This window comes from Arachis duranensis, chromosome 3 (assembly GCF_000817695.3).
Source record: "Arachis duranensis cultivar V14167 chromosome 3, aradu.V14167.gnm2.J7QH, whole genome shotgun sequence".
Classification (NCBI taxonomy): domain Eukaryota; kingdom Viridiplantae; phylum Streptophyta; class Magnoliopsida; order Fabales; family Fabaceae; genus Arachis; species Arachis duranensis.
This window is the reverse complement of record NC_029774.3, coordinates 79,550,291-79,575,119: the sequence shown is the minus strand read 5'-3', so window position 1 is coordinate 79,575,119 and position 24,829 is coordinate 79,550,291. Positions and strand designations below refer to the sequence as shown.

The window sequence follows — 24,829 nt, the reverse complement described above, 5'->3', positions numbered from 1 at the left end:
AGCCTCACAGATCTTTCCCCGATTTAAAAGTGAAGTAATTGCCTACAAGTCATATAAGCCCAAAAGAATTCTCATAATACGATTTGGATCTAAGTTTTTAAAAATTCTCAAATCCTAAGTATGCAAGATTTATTTAAGATAAGAGAATCTGAATGTAATCATAAGGATTATCATAAATCCCACTTTTTGAAATTAAATTTACATACTCTTTAATTCTTTTTCTCCTATGATAAACTTTGTTTACTTTTCCTTTTTCTTGAAGACAAGCAAGGTTTTAAGTTTGGTGTTGTGGTGACTACGCATCTTTAGTAGTTTTTAAGGTTCTTTTTCTTTTGTTTTCGTAGATTTTAATCAAATTTCTTATATTTTCTAGTGAAATTTCATAACTAATCAAGTATTTGGAGTTTTGTTATTATTATATTTTTCAGGAGTTTTTGTCTCAAAATAATTAAGAATTAAGACTTTTTTAGCAAGAAAACACAAATACGGCTCAAAGACGGACCAACCAGGCCCAAAAAGAGGAGAACCGGATGCCCAGCCTTCAATACAAGGACGCCTGGCGGCTCACCTCACATTAGCTCATATGCCCGGTGGCTAAGCATGGAAGACTGGCAGCCATCTTGCACGCCCAGCAGCCTCCCCCATTATTGCACACATGCCCGGCTTCCTCACTCCAAGCCTGGCGACCAGCTCTCCCTGCAAGTTCAATTTGGGCCAACGCTCAAATTTGAAGATAGAAGCCCGGCACAAGCCTCAACTCCTAAGATGAAACATTATTAAGGCCCTATCTCAATTATACAAATCATAAGAAGTTTTAATCTCATCCAAAGATTCAAGATTCAAAAGATTTGTTATCATTAATTTCTTCTAGAAAGATGAAGATTTGGTTGTTAGGATTTGTTTCTAAACTAGATTTAAATTATTATTTTGATTTGAATTTGAAGTAGGTAGTTTGCTATCTTATCATTCCTCAAGATAACATTAGGATTAGTTTTGAATTTAGAGTCTAGATAGAATTTGGGACATAAATAAGCAAACCTTGTTCATAGAGGGTGATACTTCGGATCACACACCTCTCTCATCATTAGGATTAGTTTCTTCTTCATCATGAGTTACTAAACCTTCCCTATTAAAGGTTAGGAGCTCTATTTGGTTTAAGGATTAATAATGTAAGTGTTTTCTTTATTTTAATTCATGCTTCTTTACTTTTTCAATATTAAGTTTTGTTCTTCATCACTAATGATTAGAACTATTAAAAAATATTCTAATTCATTCTCGGATTCTGATTTTATATTTGGAAAAATTAATTTCATAATTACTTAAAACTCTTCTCAAATCTTCAATTATTTAGAGCTAGTTTGAATAAGTGACATATCATTTGGCTACTGATAGTTCTTAAAGATTGTGTAGCTTAAAATCGAAACTGCTCTTCACCTCTTCTCTCGATTAGTTGACCAAGGGATTGACGATTATTTGGGTTTAGAGAAATTAAATCACCAAGGTATTGGATTTGATTATAAATGATTTGTGTAAGAACCGAGCTTAATTAATCATTTAATTAAGTAATTAATATTGCCCAAATTAGGTTCCGAAAGATTAGAGTGAGAATTTAAGGTTTTAAATATGATTTTTGGACTTAGTAGGTTTTTCTGAGTTTGAAAATGTATTTTCTGTGAAAAACCGTGGAAAACTGCAAACCGACAGTTGAACCGGTTGAATCGGTTTAAGTCTGCCCGGTACTGTGCAAGAAAAAGTGAAAACAGTAAAAAATCGGGCATTAATTTTAAAGGTTTGGCCCGAAGTTGGGCCAAACGGGCTAAAAACTCTAATGGGTTGGACCGGGCCCAAGTTGGGCCCAAGTTCAAGATATATATACACCATTAAATGAACCCTTCAGCTCATTAAACACAACACACACAGTAGAAGGGAGATTGATGAAGAGAGGAGGGTTTCCATTAAAATACTATTCACTTCTCACTTCAATCCGCAATATCTCGAGCTATGGTACTCCGATTCACGTGTCGTCAGTGGCTATGTGAAGCTTTCACCAAGCCCGTCACTTCTATATGAGATTTGTGGTATGATTTTCGAATTTTTCTGTCCATTTTTTGTGATCTTGTGAAATTCAAATTTTGGGGTTTGGTTTTGAGTGAAATCTTGTGTTTTGGGTGTTTAGGTACACTCTAGCACTTGATTGCTTGTGGTGTTGGCTTCCAAAACTATTGGGTAAGGTGAGTTACTCTTGAACCCTTGTGAAATTTCAATTATGATGAGCCCTAGGTTGATTATTATGAGGTTGGAGGCCTTTGGTGATTGTTGGTGCTTGTTGGAGTTACATTAGTGGCTTGATTGTGATTGAAAGCTTGCTTGTGCTCATTTGGGATTTTGGTGCATATTGGGAATCGGTCAAGGTATGGTTTTGGTTTCCTCTATATAATATATAATATTCATAGACACTTAGGCTAGTGACCCATAGGATAGGTTTGAAATAAAATGGTTGTTGAGTTGTTGAATGTTGAGGTATGATGATTTATGATAAATTGATGAGCTTTGGTTATGTTGATGAAAGTGTTGCATGGTAATTGATGATTTGAAATGATTGATAAAGGGCTATATTGATGTTGGTAGTATGATATAGGAGATTGATATTGAAATTGATGATAGAATGATGATTGATGAATGTATTGGTGGAAAACTTGTTTGTAATGTTATATATTGGATAATTGAGATTGAGAATGATGAAGTGTGATGGAAAAATTTGGTGTGAATGATGAATGGTGACCCAAGAGGGTAGATTGTGTTGTAATTGGAAGGTTGGTATTGTTTTGGTTGGATGTGGTTTGTGAAAGTTGGTAAATTTAGATTTTTGTGAGTCTTGGTAAAAGTTGGTTTTTTGTAAACTTTGTCTGATCATAACATATGCCTCAGCTTTTAAAATTGGTTGAAATTTGTTTAGAATTAAAATTCATTGAAAACTCTTCAAATCGATATAAAGTTTGTAAAATTTGGATTTTGTTAGAAGGAGTTATGATCATTCAAAGTTTGGTGTCAAAATCTGAAATTCTACAAAGTTGCAGAATTTTGTGATTTCTGGTATGTGCGCACGCACAGTCTTGTGCGCACGCACACCCCTGCGAATTTTTAAACCTGTGCGCACGCACAGCCTTGTGCGTACGAATACATGGGGGAATGGCTTCTGCTTAGAGCGCTAGCACAGCTTGTGCGCGCACATGACCAATGGAGTTTTACAACCTGTGTGCACGCACAGCCCTGTGCGCATGCACAAGTTGGGAAGGGCAGTCTGTTGAGGGTGCTAGCACACTCTGTGCGAGTGAACAGAATTGCAAAATTTTGTACCTGTACGTACGCACACCTCTATGCGTACGCACACGTTTTAAAAATCTCTTTGGGCGTGCGCACGCACACCCTTGTGCGTACGCACACGCCCTGTTTCTCAAAATTAACTTTATTTTCAACTATTTCACCTTCCCAACAAGATTGTAAGCTTTTGTGACATCATTTTAAGACTCTTGGGCTTAATTTTGGGTATGAGAACATGGGAAAGAACCTAAGGGATTTAGTTGATATTATTATGAAAAATTAGAAAACGAAGGCTTAGGTTTCTGGTGTACTGAGGATGTGTTTAATGGCGTGTGAAGGTAGATTGGTATCTGAAATGAGAACTATGAACTGTTGAGTTCAAAACTGAGATGTAAATTGATAGTAGTTGAGATGACTCGAGGACTCTGATTGAAAATGTTGATTGACAGTGGTTGAGATGAGTCGAGGACTCGAATGTGCAATGATGAATCACTGATGTATTGAAAATGTTTTGTGAAAAACCACTGAACTACTGTTTTATATTGAGATTATGAGATGCTATGCTCCCGGCAGGGACGGTGGTTTATCCCACCTGTCGAGGTAGTGGCGGTGGCATAAAGACGATGGTTAATCCCGCTTACGTTGAGATGTGAGGTCTGAGGCAAGAGTATCCTGCTCGCATCCCTTCGGATCAATAGAGTGTGCAGGCACAAAATCCTGGACGGTGATCCGAGCACCATATCTCGAGGGTTCCCAATGATGATTCCGAAGGGCGACATCTCCATGGAGGTGTGTCGGGTTGGCAGTTGAACCGACAATGTGATATCACAGCCAGTAGGACAGGCATTCATCATGTGCATCTTCTACCTGTTTGTTTGCTTTGCCAACTTGTAATTGCTTGCCTAATTGTATAACATGCCTAATTGCTATTTCAATTACTTGCCTTACATGCCAATACTTGTGTTTTACTTGAATTGTATATTAATTGTGTTTTCTACTGGAATTGAGGAGGTTTGGAAGGTGGTGGCGATGGGATCGCATGGAGGATAGGTTGGTGAAGGCTGTAGAACATCGGAGAATTGTTAGAATAGAAAATACCCTAAGATAGATTACCCTTTAATGTATTATGGTTTAAGTTATGGTTTATTGTTTTAGTATGCTTTAAGATAAGTTTTGTGATGGATATGAAGTCTAGGATTACCTTTGGCGTCCCGGGGTCTTATATCTTACATCACTGGGCATTGTTACCATACTGAGAACCTCCGGTTCTCATACCATATTTCTGTTGTATTTTTCAGATGCATGTCGCAACCTACCTCGGTGAGTTGCTCTGATGGTGACAGTAGCGGAGGATCATGATACTTTTGGAGTCTTCTTGTTTATTTTGTATATATATCTCTCACTTTTGTATTTTGTTTTGCCTAGAGGCTTGTATTTGAGAGAGAAAAACTTGTATAAGCTATTTTTTTTACTATCTAGTTTCTGTATGTCTGTATATAGCTAGCCAGCTTAAACTCCGCGAGCCGTGGCTAGAATCTCTTGATATTATACTATTATCTTTTGTTATATTATATCTGTTTCTTGTGCTTTAAGTTAGAAGCTTCGTTAGTACATTTTTGCGCTTTTCTAATCCTATTTTTGAGCTATACCTTTCATTGGGCTTCTAGATTATATTAATTCTTTCTATATATTATATGTATGAGCTTAGAATTGTCGTAACCTTTGATTAACCTTTGCTTTATGGCGCGAGGTAAAGTTTAGGCTAATTAGGGTGTTACAATTGTTGTGAAAAGAATTTTGCATGAATTAAATAAGAAAGAATAAGAATTGTTCTTCCAAGAATCAAACATCTTCGAGGCCTTCAACATTCTCATCTATTGATTTCCTTCCAACTTCAAAGCATTCTCCTATTCTTTTTTTCTCTGTTTTTTCTCTTCTTCAAGATTCACAATTCATCATCCAAAGTTTGATAGATCTAATTAGAGATTTACTTAGACGTTACTTGCCTCGATCTGTTAATCCTTGTGGAAATGATATCCACTCACCTTAGTATCCACGAGCTTTAGTTTTTTCTCATCATTCATAAAACAAGCAAAAAATTATTTAAGACCAAGTGAATGTAGTTTTCTAACTTTTAACTTTCTAACTTTCCAACCCTCTCTAACATAACACTTTAACATTTAACTTCTTGCTTTCTTAAATCTTTCTTGATGGGTGATTGAACTCCCCTTAGAATTGGGGCAATTTACTTGATTAAAATAATTGTGAAGATTCTTTACTCAAATGCAACATTTCCAAATCGTTTACCTACTACGGTTTACATAATAATGAAAAAGACACACACGTAAACCATTTGAAAATGTTGCATTTGAATAAAGAATCTTCACAATCATTTTAATCAAGTAAATTGCCCTTAGAATTGATTTAATTAATTTCTTTATTTTTTTAGTTTATTCTATTTATTTATTTAATTCTTTAACATTACTCATTTTTTTAACTTTCTAACTTTCTACTCTCTAACATTACTAAAACTTTAACATTTAACTTCTCGCTTTCTTATATCTTCCTTGATGAGTGGTTAAACCCCATAGAATTTATTTAATTAATTTTTTTATTTATTTAATTTATACTATTTTTTTCCGTCATTTCTATTATTAACATCATTCTCTTATTCCATTCAAGTTATTTCGTTTGAATTCATTGTTGTTCCCTCTTCTTTTCTTACCTTCATGTATAATTATACTATTGATAATCTCTTATCTTCTCAATTCATGTAATAGAATAGTAATAACAACAAAAAAGAGCGTATAATATATATATACACTACAAGAAAACAGCTTTATTGCCACGTTTTAAAAGCGTGGCGAAAAAGCTGAAAAAAGCGTAGCGATAGCTTTTCGCCACGCTTTTTGAACTACCGCCACGCTTTTGAAAGGGTGACCTCTAAAAGGGTGACGGTTGCTCATCGCCACGCTTTAATTTTTGCCACGCTTTTGCAGATTGCCCCGTTTAAAAAGCGTGGCCACATGTGAGAGATACGTCCACGCTTTTAAAGAGTGGCAATAGAGAGAGATGGCCACGCTTTAAAGGCGTGGCGATAGAGAGAGATACGACCACGCTTTTAAAGCGTGGCGATAGAGAGAGATACGGCCACGCTTTTAATGCGTGGCGATAGAGATATAGCCACGCTTTAAAAGCGTGGCGATAGCCTTGTTAAATTTAAAAAAAATTCATTTTTTTATTTTACCTTCACTGCACAATATAATTTTAGTCCTTTTTTATTACCAAACCTATAAATATAGTATGCAATTTTGATTATAATACAACTCAAACAATAATTAGTGACATAATTTTTGCTATAATTGTTTTATACATTAAAAAACTAATACTCAAATACAAAATAAATCTCTAGTTCAATGAAGTAATCTATCCCCTAACAGTCGGGCAGCACTGAGACTGAGAATATTTGCTTGCACTATTGGTAGCTCAACCCCTAACAGTGGAGTAGCACGAGCCATCTCTTCCAATATTGCCTCCAAAGAAAGAATACTGCATTTCAACATATATATCACATTTTAACATAGAAATAAAAATACTGCATGCATCCAAAGAAAGAAAAAGCATATGTGAGCTAGAATTTCCTTACAAAGACACATTACCATCACATGAATTAAGAGAGAATTTTTTGTTTAGAAAAGAAGAAAAAACTTTTAACATGTATAAAAGTATAAAAACTAACTTGGGATAAAATATCCCTTCAAATATGGAAGAGTAAAGCCATGATATATAGGGCTGAACCCTATAAGAATGCATCTCAATTCCTTTGAATAGCAGTGAGAAGAACACTATTAGTTAGAGAATTTGAAGCATCAAAGGTATGCCAAATAAATAATGTTATTCCCCAAAAAATGTCAAAAAGAAACTTTACTTCCTTACATGAATGAAAACCTCTAAAATTAACAATCTGGCACCAATAATGTTCCTTGTAATTTTAGTTGACGATCCAAAACTGTAAGTATAAAGGATGTCATCAATATCTGTAAATCATCAAACCAAAGCAAATCCAGAATAGTAAATTGCAGGTTATTAATAATAGTAAATTGCAGGTCCAGTCTCCTTCTTTACGTAGAGCTGAATATGACAAGAAAAATTTTTTAAGAGAGACACTTGGAGGCTAGTTGATACATTGAGATTTTTGTCTTTTAGTTTTCCTTCCAAAACAAAAAAATTTAAGAATCATGGTGTAACATAAAAGACAGAGGTGTGATCGAATAGTTAAAATAAGTGATAAGCTTATTTTTCTGTAGGTGATAAGCTTTAAGTGCAATCTTATGCACCGCTTTGTTTTCATTTTCTTTATTCTTTATGGGAAGCTAATAAATAGGAAACAGAGAATCCCTTTGCCATCTTGTTATTTAGTGAGTTAATACACAAACTTAACCCACCCCAGACGGGCAGCCTAAAAAGGAAAAAGAGCTAGAGAGAGTCTCCCTTAAATGCTGTTAGTAGTTTGCAAAAGAAGGGTTTACATACCTCAAATTAGTAGGTAGTGTGTAACTCGCATGTAAAAAAGTTTCTCTAAAATGTTAACGAAGTTATCGATGAGTTACATGAGACAGCCAACATAGATAGCTCAAGGATATTGTTGTTGCAGCTTTGGCCACTGCACAAAAAACTTGTACAGGAGCAGTCCACTCAAGGATAGCCTTCTCACTCTTGCAATAATACTCTCAGCGTAGAAAATTCATGACCATCTAATTCCCAGTACCTAGAAAGCTTAAAAATTGGAATCACAACTGAAATAATTGAATAGATTGGGTTAATAATATAATGGAAGTGAAGGATATAAGAACCTTAAATAAGAAAGCAATTGCACATATGGGAATACAAGTTCCATGCCCATTGCAAAGTATCTGGATTATAGCAACACAAAAATACTCAATATGTTATAAAGTAGCAGAAATCAATATGTTACAGAGTACCCAAAAAAATAGAAGAGCACATGTTTTCTTTGCTACTCAAAAATTTAGATATGAGAGTTCTTTTCATTTGAGATTATCTGTTTTCTTAATGTTGTCATGCAACTAGTAACAAACTCTCTTCTTTCTACTTAATGAGTGTGAGAATACCTGGCCAATTCTATGAGCACGATCTTTGGCCTGAATTAGGTCACCTGGAGTCCAGGATTACTCTGTAAAGATAACTGTACTTGCAGCAGTTAAAGTTAATCTAACTACTCCCACTTTAATGGATAACTGCCTGATAACATGCCACATGGAAGAAATGCACAACCAAAAATACCACCATACTACAGCTGCCTGGATATAATCCTTTTCCAGGAAATCTGTAACCAATTGTTGCCTTCATGCAGCAGGTGTACCTCCATCAATCTAGATGCAACCCACTTTTTTCTTCTGGAAATTTTCAACAGTTTTTGTAAGTTCTATAATTTCCAATATAAATAAAAAGAGAGTAAAATTGAACTGGTCTTACAAAAAGGCACTCATGTATCGCATCTGTCATTGGCTGATGGTGCGTAAATATAAGAAACTTGCAACCTGCCTACAGTGATCACAACATATTACACATAATAACCACCAATAGCCCAAATGAAATAGAAAGATGGAAGCAAGAGAGAAAAAAAAATTGAAGCAATCAAACTTTCAAAATAAGCATACACAACGATTTGGGGCGTTGGAAAATGAATAAAATATAAGAATTAACACATAATCTAAACCACTCAGACCAGCCAACGTTGACACTAATAATAGTTGTGGCATATGCTGACATGTCATATGCTGACATTTTCACTACTACTGAAACAGTTCACAAAAAATAAAATAAATAAACGGAGGTTCTAGAGTCAATAAAAAATTCACCTGATCTACCAAGGAGTTCTCCAACAACTGAGCCTTTTGAAGACTCATATTATCAGTAGCAATAGCAACATAGAATCTGGGATTGAACTTATCTTTCTATAACACTGCCAATAGATTAAGCATCTCAATAGTATGAGCACCTATAGAATAATAAAATTTAGGAAGCTTATCACCTATTCCATTGTACAATTCTGGGATCGAAACCTGAGTGATCAAAATAAAATATGAACAGAGAGCACTAAACCAAATTTGACATGAGAACACCAAACAACAAATTAAAATCAAATAATTAAAAAACTGCAACCACAAAAGTTAGAGAACAAATTAAAATTCAATAAAAATCAAGAATCTAGAACAGAACAGAAATTGGCAGTGAAAAATAGATGCAAAAAAAATACAAGAACAGAAACGAGCAATGAAAAATAGATGCAGAGAAAAAATCAAGAGCCAAAAGTCAAGTACAAAACAGGAAAAAATAGAAGCAGTAAAAAATCATAACGAAAATCAAGAATCAAGAATAGCAACCAAGAGAATAGTGCTTATAGTCTTTAGATAACAAACTCAACCACAACAATTACATACTAAATAAGAATGCAACTTTACCTCATAAAGGGTCATAGAATCTCTCTATGAAGGACACAATTGTGCTCTTTTCGGAGCCGCTACTGAGCAATCCTCAATGCAAATGAGTAACCTTAGCTTGCAGTGCTCTATTCTCCCCAACAAATGCCAACACCACTCTGATTTAAACAACAGTCTGCAAAATAAACAAAAGCCTCAACAACAATCACAACACCAACCCAAATTAATACTTTGGTGTATTATTAACCTGTTCAACAATGTTGCCTGCTTGAGAAAGTGCTTCTTGGCCTTTAGTAGAGAGCTTGGCCAAAGTGGTTTGTGAAACTGTGAATGGCTCCAATGATAGCTACGAAGAAATAAATCCATTTTTAGCAATAATTTCAACAACACAACATCAATTATTTGATTTCTATTTCCAATTTCACATTCAGAAATTAAAAAAAGCAGCAACAGAATAACAAATCCATTTTTAGCAATAATTTCAACAACACAAAATCAATTATTTGATTTCCATTCACAATTTCATATTCAGAAATTAGAAAAAGCAGCAACAGAGTAACAAATTCATTTTTAGCAATAATTTCAACAACACAAAATCAATTATTTGATTTCCATTCATAATTTCACATTCAAAAATTAGAAAAAAGCAGCAACAGAGTAACAAAAAATAATTATTCAACAATTATTATTACAAAAAAAATTAGTACCTAAGAAGGAATATGTGTGTATGAAACAACATTCAAAATTAGGTATCCATTATCAATTAACCAAGAAGGAATATGCGTGTTGAGCATGTGATTAACAGAGAGAACGAATCAGGGGAAAACAAAAATGGAAAGGGAAAGCCCTAAAAGTAAAAACAACGAAAAAAATCGAGAAAATAAAAAATAGAAGCGTTGGAAGCGGAAAATTGTTTAGACCTTTGGAATCGGAGGGCTTGGAGGAGAAGAGATCATCGGGGAGGTTGACCTTGCCGTCACCTATGTTTGGTGGAGCTCGAAGGTGAACAGAGAGATCCAGAAAGATTGGAAGAAGAACAAGAAAGAGAAGAAGAGTATGAAGATGAAGTTGAAGATTAAGAAGATGAAGAATAAGTGGTTTCGAGTGACGAAGGCGAAGGGCGAAGGGCGAAGGGCGAAGGGAATGGGAGGAGCTCTTGCTGAGTGGTTTCGAAGGTGAAAGAGCTCGATTAGGGTTAGTTAGTGTCAATAGGTTGGGGACCAGGTTGGGGGCCGGGTTAGTGTCAATGGGTTGGGGACCCTCTCGCCACGCTTTTAAAACGTCCCTGTTTCTTTCTACGGCCACGCTTTTGAAGCGTGGCAGAAAAAATCTTTTGGCCACGCTTTTAAAGCGTGCCAAAAGAGTACCAGGTTATGGCCACGTTTTGTAAGCGTGGCCGTAATGAAACCCTGTCGTCACGCTTTTAAAACGTCCTTGTTTCTCTCTATGGCCACGCTTTTGAAGCATGGCAGAAAAAAACGTGGCCATTTCTCTAATCAATTGCCACCCTTACAAAAGCGTGGCCGTTGACCACTTTTGGCCACACTTTTAAACCGTGACAAAAAAAGCGTGGTTATAGACCTTTTTTCTTGTAGTGATAGATTTTACCTTGTTTATATAACTTTTAAAAAAAATTATATTATTGATCTTATTTTTGTTCTAGCATGTCTAATGTTTATCTCTCAAAAGCTTTTATAATTTTTTTTCTCTGTGATTGTTGAATATATAAGTTTTGGATATGAAAAAGGTTGGATGAAATAAAAATAGGTGTAAATGTAAGTGTATCCAATATTTTATGTACAGACGATTGTGTTACTTGTATATAATGTGTGTGCAAAACAAAAAAAAATAAAAATATTATTTAAATCACAGACTCATAATACATTTAAAGATAACCGTTTTACATGGATGTGTTAAGGGCGTAGTAGAATTAAGCTTTCATTCTTTCTTACGCATAATCAGACTTCCAAACTGAGGATATCTTAAAGACTAATTTTCACAAACTAATGGCTTTATCCAATTTTCTTATAATAAAATTGGTGGCGACTCCATTATTTATATTCTTACTTTTTTTTGTCGCATCCTAATCCCATTGTAGTCCATCTTGGGCACGTTATGATAGTCTTCAATAATATTTTTTTGTTTAAATTTATTCCTAAGATTCAATTGGGTTCTAGAATCATCCTTCTCTTAATTTAAGAATAAAAATATACTCATCTTTATGCTTCTCATCTAATCCTACACACACTCGCGCTCAAAAAATGCAAAAGAAAGAAAAAAAAACATAGAAGGAAAAGAGAACAAAAAAATGAAAGAAGGAAGAAGAATAATAAAAGAAGTTATGCAATGAGCTGCAAGTTGCCATTGATTTCTTAAGCATTGTCATCATAACCGCTACCGGAAACACCTACTTCTGTTCCTCCTCATTTTTTTATGTTGCTCTCCTCTCCCTCCTACAACCAATGCATCAGCCGTCTTCTCTCTCTCTCTCTCAAAGATATTTATTGACAATTAATTTAACCTAACTAACGGTCTTAGTTGGTAATTAACTAAATGAATCAACTTGGTTGTGGCCAAATCAGCAAGTCAAATCACATAGGACTTAAAATTTATAATTAAAAAATTACTAATGTAATATAAAAAGAGTTTAATATTGATATACTAACAATGTTAATATTAATTATAAAAAATATAACTATGAAAATTTGTTTTTTTGATAATCATTTAAGTTATAGTGATAAAAAGTATAATTAAATATATGTGTAATCGCATAAGAAAAGAGCGATATTGACTTGTATACGATTTTAATTGAATCTTTCAATTAATTTGTAGTTGAGAAAGTATAGGGAAACAATGATAACTGTGAATAATATGAATAATGAATTAAAAAAGAAACGTAAAATTAAAATTAAAAATTAGGGTATTAATTAATTATTTAATTTTAAATTTTAAAATTTAAAAAATTAGAATTAGCATTTAAACGCATTCATACTACGATTATTCCAAATCTCACCGTAACCTCCAATACACTTCCTAAACTCATTCACACCCCCTAATTGAACGCCTCATCTCATTGCACCTCCGTACTGATATTGCTGCTGCCACTGCTGGGTCGCGACCATGTTCTCCGCCGCCGTTCCTGTCCATGACCACAGTACCACCGCCGCTGCTGTTCATGAGTCCAGCGACACTGCAGCCATTTCTATTTTGCGACCACGTTCTCCCATTGCTACTGCTGTATACAATCACAGTGTCACCACTGCTGCTGTTCACGAGCCTCAAACTGCTGATGTTTGCGATCCGTTAGGAAGGTGCCGCTGCTGAAGGCTAGTGAATAGGGAATTAATTGAGCTAAGAAAATTGTTGGAAAACCGATATAGAATGTTCATCATCTGGGAAAGGAGGATCTTTTACACCGTCTTCATGTGTCACTCATGATACATATAGCACGGATGTCAACATTGTTAATGTATGTGTTGAGTTTCTTTGTTTGCTGCCTTCTTGAGTTTAAGTTCCGGTATTCAATATGGCTAGGTCAAGATGGTCATTTTAGTAAGTATATGGATGGTTATTTTAATTCTTATGTAGATGGTTATTTGATTGAATTGGGTTTAGTTATATACAATTAAAATATGCTAGATGATCAATTAACTAGGTATACACATGATTATTTTTATCCTTAAGTGAATGATTATTTTCATTAAGGGTGAGCGATGGCGAGGAGGAGCCCGGCGACACCATTTGTTTCTGGTTTGGAGGAGAACAACGTCGATGAGGGTCCTTGTTGACAAACTAGCGGCGGTGAGAAGGATCTCGATGATGACAATGGAGGCTGATTGGAGACCAAGCGACAGCAGAAAATTTAAAAAAAAAAGCTGGTGTTTTGATAAATTAGGGTATAATAATTGTTAAAATTTTTAAATTATTGAATGAGATTTTTTTATTGGATAATTTGAATAGAGTGTATTTTTTTAACTTCATTAAGTTAAATTTCTAATCCATTATTTACGTTGGTCAGATTCTCTATTGGCTATTTAACGGAATCGTTTTTAGTTTTGCCTTTCTCTCTATTATTGCAACACCAGCCAATCAAGCATAGGAGAGGGGCCAAGCTATGATACAAGACTCATTTAATTTGTCCGAGTTGTAAGTGAGGAGTCAAAAAGTGTAAACTAAGGTACATGATGTAAAGTAGAAGCTAAAAACGTTTTTGTGCATGTTCTATCTAGCTAGAGTTGCCTTGCTCGACTATACTGAGGCTTAGATCATACACCATCATCACAAAGTATGAAAAACCGTTGTATTGTAGGGTAGTAGTTTCACACATTTATTGCTTTTGCCATCCATATCTTCTGATATCTCTGTTTTAGGATGTTATGTATGGCCTCTAATTAAAATGATTGACAAAAGCAGCAATTACGTTGCTTCACATTGCAAGCGACCGCAATTGAATTCAATATGGTGCCCATTCAATATATAGAACGCGGAAAAAAAAAATTATATCCATCCCAGTTTTTTGATAATTTTTTTAAACGTGGACTACGAAATTTTGATAAAAAAAATTTATATTTAATTTTATGAGATTGATTAATTTTTTTCATCAATAATCTCTCGTTAAAACATACTTATGTAATATGTTAATTGTTAATATATTTTTTATTTAATTTTTATAAATAAAAATAATTTAAAAATCACTAATATTTCTTAGTTTCAGACGATAAATTTAGCTAGTGTATTTAAAGAAGGTAATAAAAAACTAAACGGTTTTGATAATTATTATTAAAAGATAATGAGACTTTCAATAAAAAAAATTTGTCACTCCTAATTAATTCTTAATAGATAAATTAACAGTTTAATATGTCATATAAATTTATTTCGTTAATACAAATAAAAAATATTAATAGAAAGGCTAATGACTTTCATAGAAGTAAATATCAGAAACTGAAGAGTTTTTTTTTTCTATTCAAAATTTTATTGTCTTTCAAAATAATTTTCAAAAACTATTTAAAATTTTTTCACAAAAACGAATAAACTGTTGAACTCAAATTTTTTTATCACTAAAACTATTACCCAATCAAATTGTATGAAAGGATATTATTTAATTATTTATGCCAATTCGCCACTTTTATTGCATTTTTCTTTTTTATTTTATATTATTTTTTTCACTTTTTAGAAGTAACAAAGATTAAATTCTAAACATTTCAATTATAAAAATTTTGACATCATATCATAAAACTAACTAGTAACAGGTCTAAAAGATTTTAATAATAATAAAATTATACTAAAATAAATTTTGTTATGTTGGATATTGATATTTATATTATATGTACTAAAACAATTAAACCTATATATGAAATATATATTGATCAAAAATAAAGAAAACTTAACTTACACTAGTTTTCCTCTTTTTTTTTTCAAAGTAACTAAATTTTTTTAATTTAATTTTGGTTCATTGTTAGTTTAATAATTTTTATGCATCCATTTAATTCTATATTGTTACGTGAATGTAATTGAATGATTATGCTAAAAAAAATTTACATTGTGAACGTATTAAAATTAAATTCTTTGTTCTTAAACAATTACTCTATTACAAATTGTAATTTTTAATTATTTATTATCTTTCACTCAATTAGAAAGTCCATTGCTATAATATTTATGACTTTTTTTTAACCAAAATAACTATTATAAGAAAACTCATTTAAGAGTTAAAATAAAAAATACTATATACTTTTAAAATAAAAATATAATTAATAAATAGATAATATTCTTTTTTAACTTAATTATCTAATTTTAAAGAGAAAAAACACTAATAATTTTACCTATGTTTAGAAAACTAAGCTTCAATTTGATAATTAGCTAAAATATATTATCATTACATACTACTTTTTTATTAAGTTGATTTAGTTATTTATTTATAGTTTTGATACTAAATTAAATCTAACATGATAAATATTGGTATATGTTAAGTTAATAAAACAAAAATTCATTTTAACATGAACCTCAACAAAATGGTTATCATTTATACTGTAGGGACAAATACAATATAATAATAGAGACAATAAATACGTTAATAATTATTATTTTTGTAAAGTTCTAGAAGGGGCAAACTTTTACTTTATCAGTCGCGGAACTTGAAAATAATTTTGAGGGAACTAAAAATATTTGTATATATATAAAAAAAATACATATATATAATAGCATTTATATAAAAACAAAATTTATAAATATTATTATTTTTAAAGTTTGATAATAAATAAAGAATTTTATAATACATTTTATGAAATATCTTAGTGTTATTTTTTTAGTTTTGAAAAACTTAAAATTTTTAATAATTGAATTAAAACTAAATTTTTAGTATTTTAATATTTTTATTGTCTAGTTCTAAAAATCAAACTCAATAAATGTAATTCTTTGAATATATAAGATGTAGCATGTTTATACCTTCGCTTAAAATGAAGTCAGGCCAAAAAGAAATAAAGTCCACCTAACGAAGGTGGCCTCATCTACTCCTACTCGACCTCATAGAGGTCGGGTGTGACGACGGGAATTCAATCTTACCTATTTAATTAGATAACTAACTCCTAAGTATCTCCTATCCATTTAGAAGGGAGATCTAAACAACTTTCCTAAAAAAAAATGGCTATCTACCATCTAAGGTGGAACTATTCTAAAATGTGGTTATCTTTTCTACTATAAATACACTGAGACCCTCAGGTATTTTCAGAAACCAAACCTGCCTAAAGCCTTTACTAACTTAAGCACCGGAATCTCTTGCAGGTACCACCCCCATCTCTTATCGAGAAACTCGAACAGTAGCACCTCGGCACTAGTACAAGTTGTATGCTATCTCAAAAAGAGTCCAGACCTCACGTTCAAGCCCAAATACAACCTAGTTTCAGGTAATTCTCGGAACGTTAGTGTCGTTACCAAGGACATGAAAGTCTACACCCCACCATGGTGGATGAGCAATTTGAAGACAGACGCAATGCATTTGAGTCTGAGCCAGAACCTCAAAACGACAACCGAGCTTTTGTGATACCCCCACGACAAGAAGGATCAAGTAATTCTAATGGGGAAGGAACATCACGAAATCCTCACACTTGACGACTACAGTTAGAGGTACATTTACCTGAGAATGAAGAGTCCCCGCACCCAACCGAGATCATCGGACTTGTACATGGACAGCAAGCCCGATTGGAGCAACTCGAGCAAGAGAACAAGTGACAAAGAGAAGTTGAAAAAAATCTATGAAGAAAGGTATGGCACAGAAGAGAACTCGAGAAAAAGCTTTTAAAAATAGAAGTTGATCTATGAACTCGGACCAACAATGCTGAGGAGAAGAAAGCCCTTTTGAGGGAGAAGATCCCTTCATAGAAGGGATCATGCAGGCTAGGGTTCCAAAGAAGTTTAAAAGTCCCGACATAGATCTCTATGATGGCACAACCAACCAATCATCTAAAGAATTTTAAAAGTAGGATGTATTTTTCTGACGCGACTCATTGCAAGGCTTTTCCAACAACCTTAACCAAAGCAGCAATGAAATAGTTTGATAGCTTACCACCCAAGTCAGTGACTTGATTTAATGACCTGGCCAAGAAGTTTCTTACGATTTTCAATTCAGAAGGACAAAGTCAAACATGCTCTAATCTCTTTTGGGTAAAGCAAGAAGTTAGAGAGACCCTCCGAACTTATATGGAAAGGTTAAACAAAGTCTTCTTAGAAATATAGAATTTGTCTCTCGAAGCAGTAATAATGGGATTAGTTAATAGCTTTAGAGAAAGGCCATTCTCTCAATCCATATGAAAGTGGCACCCAACATCTTTATATGAAGTACAAGAGCATACAAAAAAGTATATCAATATGGAAAAGAACTCCTGACTTAGAGATCCAGTACCAAGGCCAAACGTACCCTTCCAAGCTCGGGATAAGGAAAAAGAGACAAAAAAAGAGGAGTACATCTCGAAAAAGCCTCGGAGATACTGCAACTACACCCCACTCTGAGTTTCTCTTATTGATATCTATAGAAAGATCTGTCACGCTGAAAACCTTCTGCCTCTTCACCCCCTTTAAGCACAAAAAGGCAGGAAGTCAGACAGAATACTATGAGTATCATAAACTATATGGTCATTATACCAATGATTGTTATAATCTAAAAAATATTATAGAAAAGTTTGCCAAAGAAGGTCAGCTAAAAAGATACCTCACTGAAAGGTCAGATGACCCAGGAAAAAGGAAGAGAGGTGATAAAGATGGATGTCGGCGAGATCTACCATGACAAACTCCTGATAGGCACATACACATGATAAATGGAGGATTTGTAGGAGGGAAAATTACTAAATCCTCACGCAAAAGACATCTTAAGGAGGTATATCAAGTCGGAGAAGACATCGGAGATCCAGATCTACCCACAATTTCATTCAGCAAAGAAGATGCACAAGGGGTGATATCTGGTCATGACGATCACGTGGCAATTAATTACAATGATCCTTATTAATGCAAACTTCCATAGAACTTTGGGGGACCAAGGAAGTTCGGTCGACATAATATTCAAGCCCGTTTTTGACAAACTCGGGTTAGAAGAAAAGGACTTAAAGGCTTATCTAGACATACTATTTAAGCATTAACTACATTGTGGTTGATTGTTGCATGAGCATCTTTTCTATATTTTCTTAGTAATTTAGATGTGAATTTATGGAGTTTTTATTAGATTATGGTGTTTTAAAACTGTTTGGATGCTACTTTGATGTGTCCTATTGTTCTGATTATTTCAGGTAAAGTTTAGACAAGTTTGACAGAGTTCGTGTAGAGAAAAAAGGAAAACTTTTGATGCTATCAAGCTGGGGCTAAATGCCACAACCCGGCGTCTAGCGCCAGGAGCTTCGTAACTTGTGCCAAGTATGTACACTAATGGCGCTATACACCGCTACCTGGCATTTAGCGCCAGAAGGTTAGTAACGCCAGATTTTTTTTTGTCCAGCAGCAGTAAACGTCGAGCATGGTTTTAGCGCCAGTGGCGCGTTTTTCACTCTCCACGGAAGGCCTTGTTTGATTTTCCTTAATTAGTTTTTAATTTATAAAAAGATATTACGAGGTTTAGAATTTTAATTTCAAATCAATTAGGATTAGATATAAAAGGAAAAAAGATTCAGCCCTTCGTGTTCTCTGCCCTTCTTCTTCCTCATTTTGCACTTTCATACTTTTGCTTTAGGTTTTTTTCTGAGCTGTGAGCAACTAAACCTCCACTGTTAAGGTTAGGAACTCTATTTATTTTGATGAATTAATGTTATTTTCATTATACTCTTAATAAATGCATTGGTTTAAATTCAAGGATTGTTTTCATTCTTCATCCTAGGGATTAGAATATATTCAAGGATAACTCCTTTTATAATTGAGTTCTTGTTGAATTTTGGAAAAGTTAAATCACTTGAACAACAGCTTGAAATCAATTTCTCATAACCCTCTAACTACCTTGACTTAACATGATATGTGAAATATAATCATCTAATCTTTGGGTACTTAAGGTTTGTGTGGCTCATAAACTAGAATTGGACTTAATCTTCTAAATGAAATTAAGTGACCAAGGAATTATCGGTTGACTAGGTTAGAGGAGATTAAATTACTAAAGAATTAGGGTTTAATCAATTAAAGTTTGCCATGAATTGAACCTTTACATGATTAAAGTAGCTGATAAAAATTATTAATCCAGAAAATTAATCACCTCTAAAGCCTTAACTGTTTTGTCATACTATTTTCACCAACCGTTCATTACTTGCTTTCTTGAATTCTCTGAATTATTGCTTTATGATAATTGGAATACAAAACACCCAATTTAGCTTGTCTCACTAGCCTAATCACTCAATTATTATTGCTCAGTCCATTAATCCTTGTGGGATCGACACTCACTTACCTGAGTTATTACTTGGTACGACCCAGTGCACTTGCCGATAAGTTGTGGTATTCGAAAATCCGCACTAAGTTTTTGGCGCCATTGCCGGGGATTAACTATGATTGACAATTATCCATTGTTTAATTACCTAGATTAGATGTTTTCTGCTTTAATTTGCTTAAATTTTTCTTTTTAATTTTTGAGTTCTTTAATTGCATTTTTTCTTGTTTTATTCAATTTATTTTCTTAATTTTCCTTCTTAATTTTAAAATTTTTTTCTTTAATTTTCTTTTTCATTTTAAAAAAAAATTGCTTCCTTTTGTTTAGTTTATTTTATTTTATTTCTTTTACTTAGTTTACCTCACTGGGAATTCTCTTTACTTTGACGTAGAGACTCCCACTTTTTTCTGCTTTCTGTTTGTTTATGAGTAGGAACAGAGACAATGAACCTCTTCTTAATTTTGATCCTGAGATTAAAAGAACCGTTTGAAGACGTCAACAATAGACTAGAGCTTAAAGAGCTACTGAAAATCTTAGAGACAATTCTAAGAAGGAAGCTGAAGAAATCACTATGGAGCCAAATAACAACAACAATGTTGCTATTCCCAATGCTCCTAATACTCTTGAGCAACCTAGAAGAACTCTTGGTTCTTACACTACTCCAAATCCTACCTTCTATGGCAGTAGCATTGTTGTGCCCTCAGTGAATGCCAACAACTTTGAGTTGAAGCCTCAACTCATTACTTTGGTGCAACAAAACTGTTAGTTTTATGGACTCCCACAAGAAGATCCAAACTTATTTATCTCTAATTTCATGCAAATTTGTGATACAGTGAAGACTAACGGAGTCCATCTTGATGTGTACCGGTTATTGCTCTTTCCATTTACTGTATGAGACTGAGCAAAGCAGTGGTTTAATATACAACCCAAGGAAATCCTAAATACACGGGATAATATGGTCAGCTGGTTATTAACTAATGTCTTTCCACCTCAGAGGCTCACCAAGTTAAGGACTGATGTTCAGATCTTCAAGCAACAAGAGGGTGAATCTCTCTATGAAACTTAGGAAAGGTACAAGGTTATTCTTAGAAAGCGTCCTCCCGACATGTTTTCGGACTGGATACAGTTGCAGATCTTCTATGATGGGAATACTCAGGCCGCCAGGACCTCTTTAGATAATTTTGTAGGAAGATCCCTACATATGAAGAAAACTACTGAAGAGGTTCCAAAGTTGATTGGGATGGTTACTAAAAACCAATATCTATACTCTTCTGAGATTACCGCCATGAGGAAGGGATTCATGGACTTAGATGCTTTGGATATTATTCTGACTCAGAATAAAGTCATGTCTCAACAGATAAATGTCATTACTCAACACTTGGGTGGATTACAAGTTTCAGCTATCAATACCCAAGATATTCCTTATGACATGAGTGGTGAAATTTCTCAAGGTGAGAGTTTTGATTATGGTCAATTTTTCTCTCAACAGGTTAATTATGTGGGAAATTCCAATAGCCCCGCAACCATGATCCTTTTTCTAAGACTTACAATCCGGGATGGAGGAATCAGCTAAATTTCGGATGGGAAAATCAACCACAGAGGCAATAAAATTTCAATAACAATCATGGCCATCAGAATAATTTCAATCAGAATAATTTCAATCAAAATAATTTCAACAACAACAATCCACTATCCACTTCTCAGAAATCTTCTTACTCGGAAGGTTTAATGGAAGAACCTTCCAAGAATACTATTAGTTTCATGCAGGAAACCAAAGCTTCAAATAGGAACTTGGAGGTTCAGATAGGTCAATTAGCCACACAAGTTGCTGAAATTGATAAGAGGTCCACCAATACCTTTCCTAGTAACACAATTTCAAATCCAAGAGAGGAGTGCAAGGCTATCACCTTGGTAAATGGACAAGTGATAGGTACAGCGGCACAAGTTACTGAGGAGCCAGTTGAAAAAGAAGCCCCGGGGAAGGCATAAGCCAAGGAGAAGTACGCCCCTAGAAGCACCCTGATAATCCCTTCCTGGTTGATGTTGAGCAATACAAGGTGAAGTCTCCAGTGCGTGAGCATAAGCCCAAAATTCCATACCCTTAGAGGTTTCAAAGGGAGTCCAAGGACAAGTAGTTTTCAAAGTTCTTGGAAGTCTTCAGAAAATTACAAAGTAATATTCCTTTTGCTGAGGTCTTAGAGCAAATGTATCTCTATGTTAAATTCATGAAAGAGTTGCTATCCAAGAAGAGGACTTTAAAGGGAGATGAGACAATGGTCCTGACCAAGGAATATAGTGTCATAATTTAGAGTAATTTTCCAAGAAAGAGGCTAGATCCAGGGAGCTTTCAAATTCCATGCACCATTGGGAGCACAACCTTTGATAAAGCCTTGTGTGATATAAGAGCAAGCATTAATTTAATGCCCTTGTTTGTGATGAAAAAGCTACAAATCAAAGAGGCACAACTAACAATGATAGCATTATAAATGGCAGATAAATCCTTGAAGAGTGCACATGGAATAGTGGAGAATCTCTTGGTCAAAGTGGAGAAGTTCTTCCTCCTAGCCAACTTTAACATTCTTGACATGGGGGAGGATGATAACGCCTCTATAATCCCAGGAATACCATTTATAGCCATTGGGAGAGCTCTAACCGATGTAGGAGATGGTGAATTACTGCTTAGAGTGCATGGGGAGCAACTGGTCTTTCATGTCTTCAAGAATATGCATTCATCAAGTGAAGAGGAGAGGTGCATGTAGACTAAGCTTATTGATCTAAACCTTAAAGAGCCCCCTGATGATACACAACAGGATTTGTAGCCTAAGCCTCCTTTGGTGAAAATCAACAAATCCCCCCATGACATCAAAACTAAGTTTGGTGTTGGGAATACAATGCCAATAAAGGGGGAGGCCCCTAAGAAGAAAGTATCCATGTGTGGGAGAAATAAGAAGATTCCTATTGAAGGTTTCTTACCAAGGTTGAAGGTGGTGTTGACTCGCAATCCAATGTTACCTCATACAGTGAACAAAATTCTCTCTCTTGAACATATTGAGCTACTTCATGGGGAAACAGAAAGATTCACAGTGAGAGAGGAGAAGCTGAAGTATTATGATCAACCCCCACCTTAACAAGAAATCAACCGTCAAGTAATGACATTAAAGAATCGCTTGTTGGGAGGCAGTCCAATCTTTAGTATCCTTAGATTTTATATGCATTTTTGTTTTAGTTATTTTATTTTGATTTTTTATAGTTTTCCTTCTTTTTACGTATTTTTTTATCATGCAAAGTGTTTAAAACAAGAATAGGTGCAATCAGAAGGGAATTCAGCACACTCTAGAGGATATTCAATTCAGGTGCCAGATGGCAAAAAATTGAATTTCGCACAAACTCACCGGCAAGTATACCGGGTCGCATCAAGTAGTAAAACTCACAAGAGTGAGGTCGATCCCATGAGGATTGATTGGATCAAGCAACTTTAGTTAGGTGATGAATTTAGTTAAGCTAATATTGATTAATTGAGTGGAAACTGATTGGCAGAATGTAAAGTGCTAGGAATTGTAAATTGCAGAATATAAATTAATTGAAACTTAATTAGCAAGAAACTTAAATTGCTGAAACTTAAAGAATAAGAAATTAAAAGAGCTGAAACTTAAATTCCAAGAAAGGTAAATAACTAGAGCTTAAAGTACAAGAAATTTAAATTGCAGAATCTAAATAGCCAGGAAACGTAAATTGCATGAAGAATAAATGGATTTGGGTGCTGGAAATCAAAACAAAACTGGAAAATGCAGATTGCAGTAAATCAGAGAACTCTAGGGTGAAGAAATTCAATGAAAGTGATTCATCAGGGATTGGAGATATTGCAATCCTTCCTAAATCAATTAGTTCTTAACTCCTTTCTCAATCATATGGTAGATCTATGGCGGATTGAAATTGATTGAATCCCAATTCCTTGGCAATCCAATCTCTCTAATCACAATCAATCTTGCCAATTCCTTGATCTAACTGTCATGAGAAGAGGTTAAGTGCATATCTCTCATCCATAAGCCACACTAACTCTCAGGATCTCAATTCCTCCCGAATAGTGTTGATCAAGAGGGTAGTAAAGGATAGAGCTCCAATTCTAATGCAAGTGATTCCCCTTCTGGAGTGAATAATCCACAATAAAAATAGAAGATACCCAATTGCTACACATATGAATAGAGTAGAAGAAGAATTTCATTGATTCTTTGGAATTACAATAGAGCTCTTCCCCCTAATAAAAGTGGGGTTTAGTTCATCATTGCTCTAGTACTAAAATAGAAAAGAAAAATTGCAGAAGAAGATGAAGAACAGAAAAGAAAATAAACTCAGATCTTAAAAAGCTCAAAATAAAAGGTAAAAAGAAAATCCCCAGTAAAAGTTCCCGTCCTAATGAAATCAAATTTTTTTCTATTTATACACTTTCCAATTCAGTCATCAGGTGCTTGGATTAGGCTTTTTGGCCTTGGTTGAAACAGATCAGAATGGGTCCTGGTGGACGAAATTGTGATCACATGCTCTTGTACTTGTATGAAATTATTATTGTGGCATCAGTTGTTATTCACAACTCCGTTCAACTAACCAGCAAGTGTACTGGGTCGTCCAAGTAATAAACCTTACGTGAGTAAGGGTCGATCCCACAGAGATTGTTGGTATGAAGCAAGCTATGGTCACCTTGTAAATCTCAGTTAGGCAGATTAAATTGGTTTATGGGTTTCGAAAATAAAAATAAGAAAATAAATAATAAAAAGGGATAGAATACTTATGCAGATTCATTGGTGGGAATTTCAGATAAGCGAATGGAGATACTGTATGCTCAAGGACGCCTGCTATTCTCCTGCTTCAACTCAATCCTTCTTACTCCTTTCCATGGCAAGCTGTGTATAGGGGTTCACCATCAGCGGTGGCTACTTTCAATCCTCTCGGGAAAATGATCCTATGCGGCTGTCACTCGAACGGCTAATCGTCTGGAGGCATCACACATGGCTGATGACTACATCCCATCCTCGCAGTGAAAACTACGCTCACGCACTCTGTCACAGCACGGCTAATCACTGGTTGGTTCCTGCGCCTACTGGAATAGAATCCCTTGATTCTTTTGCGTCTGTCACTAACGCCCAGCACTTGCAAGTTTGAAGCA

At 34.4% G+C, this 24,829-nt stretch overlaps 2 long non-coding RNA genes across 2 annotated transcripts; both read right to left on the bottom strand.

Annotated features, from left to right (window-relative positions):
* Positions 1–7,193: 7,193 nt before the first annotated feature.
* Positions 7,194–8,885, bottom strand: LOC127745830 (uncharacterized). Its single transcript, XR_008007450.1, has 3 exons — positions 8,815–8,885; positions 8,451–8,735; positions 7,194–8,117 (listed from the first exon to the last, which is right to left on the bottom strand). It is a non-coding gene; the product is annotated as an uncharacterized LOC127745830 (long non-coding RNA).
* Positions 8,886–9,809: 924 nt separating this feature from the next.
* On the bottom strand, positions 9,810–10,889 carry LOC127745616 (uncharacterized). Its single transcript, XR_008006735.1, has 3 exons — positions 10,703–10,889; positions 10,030–10,128; positions 9,810–9,957 (listed from the first exon to the last, which is right to left on the bottom strand). It is a non-coding gene; the product is annotated as an uncharacterized LOC127745616 (long non-coding RNA).
* Between the last annotated feature and the right edge of the window lie 13,940 nt (positions 10,890–24,829).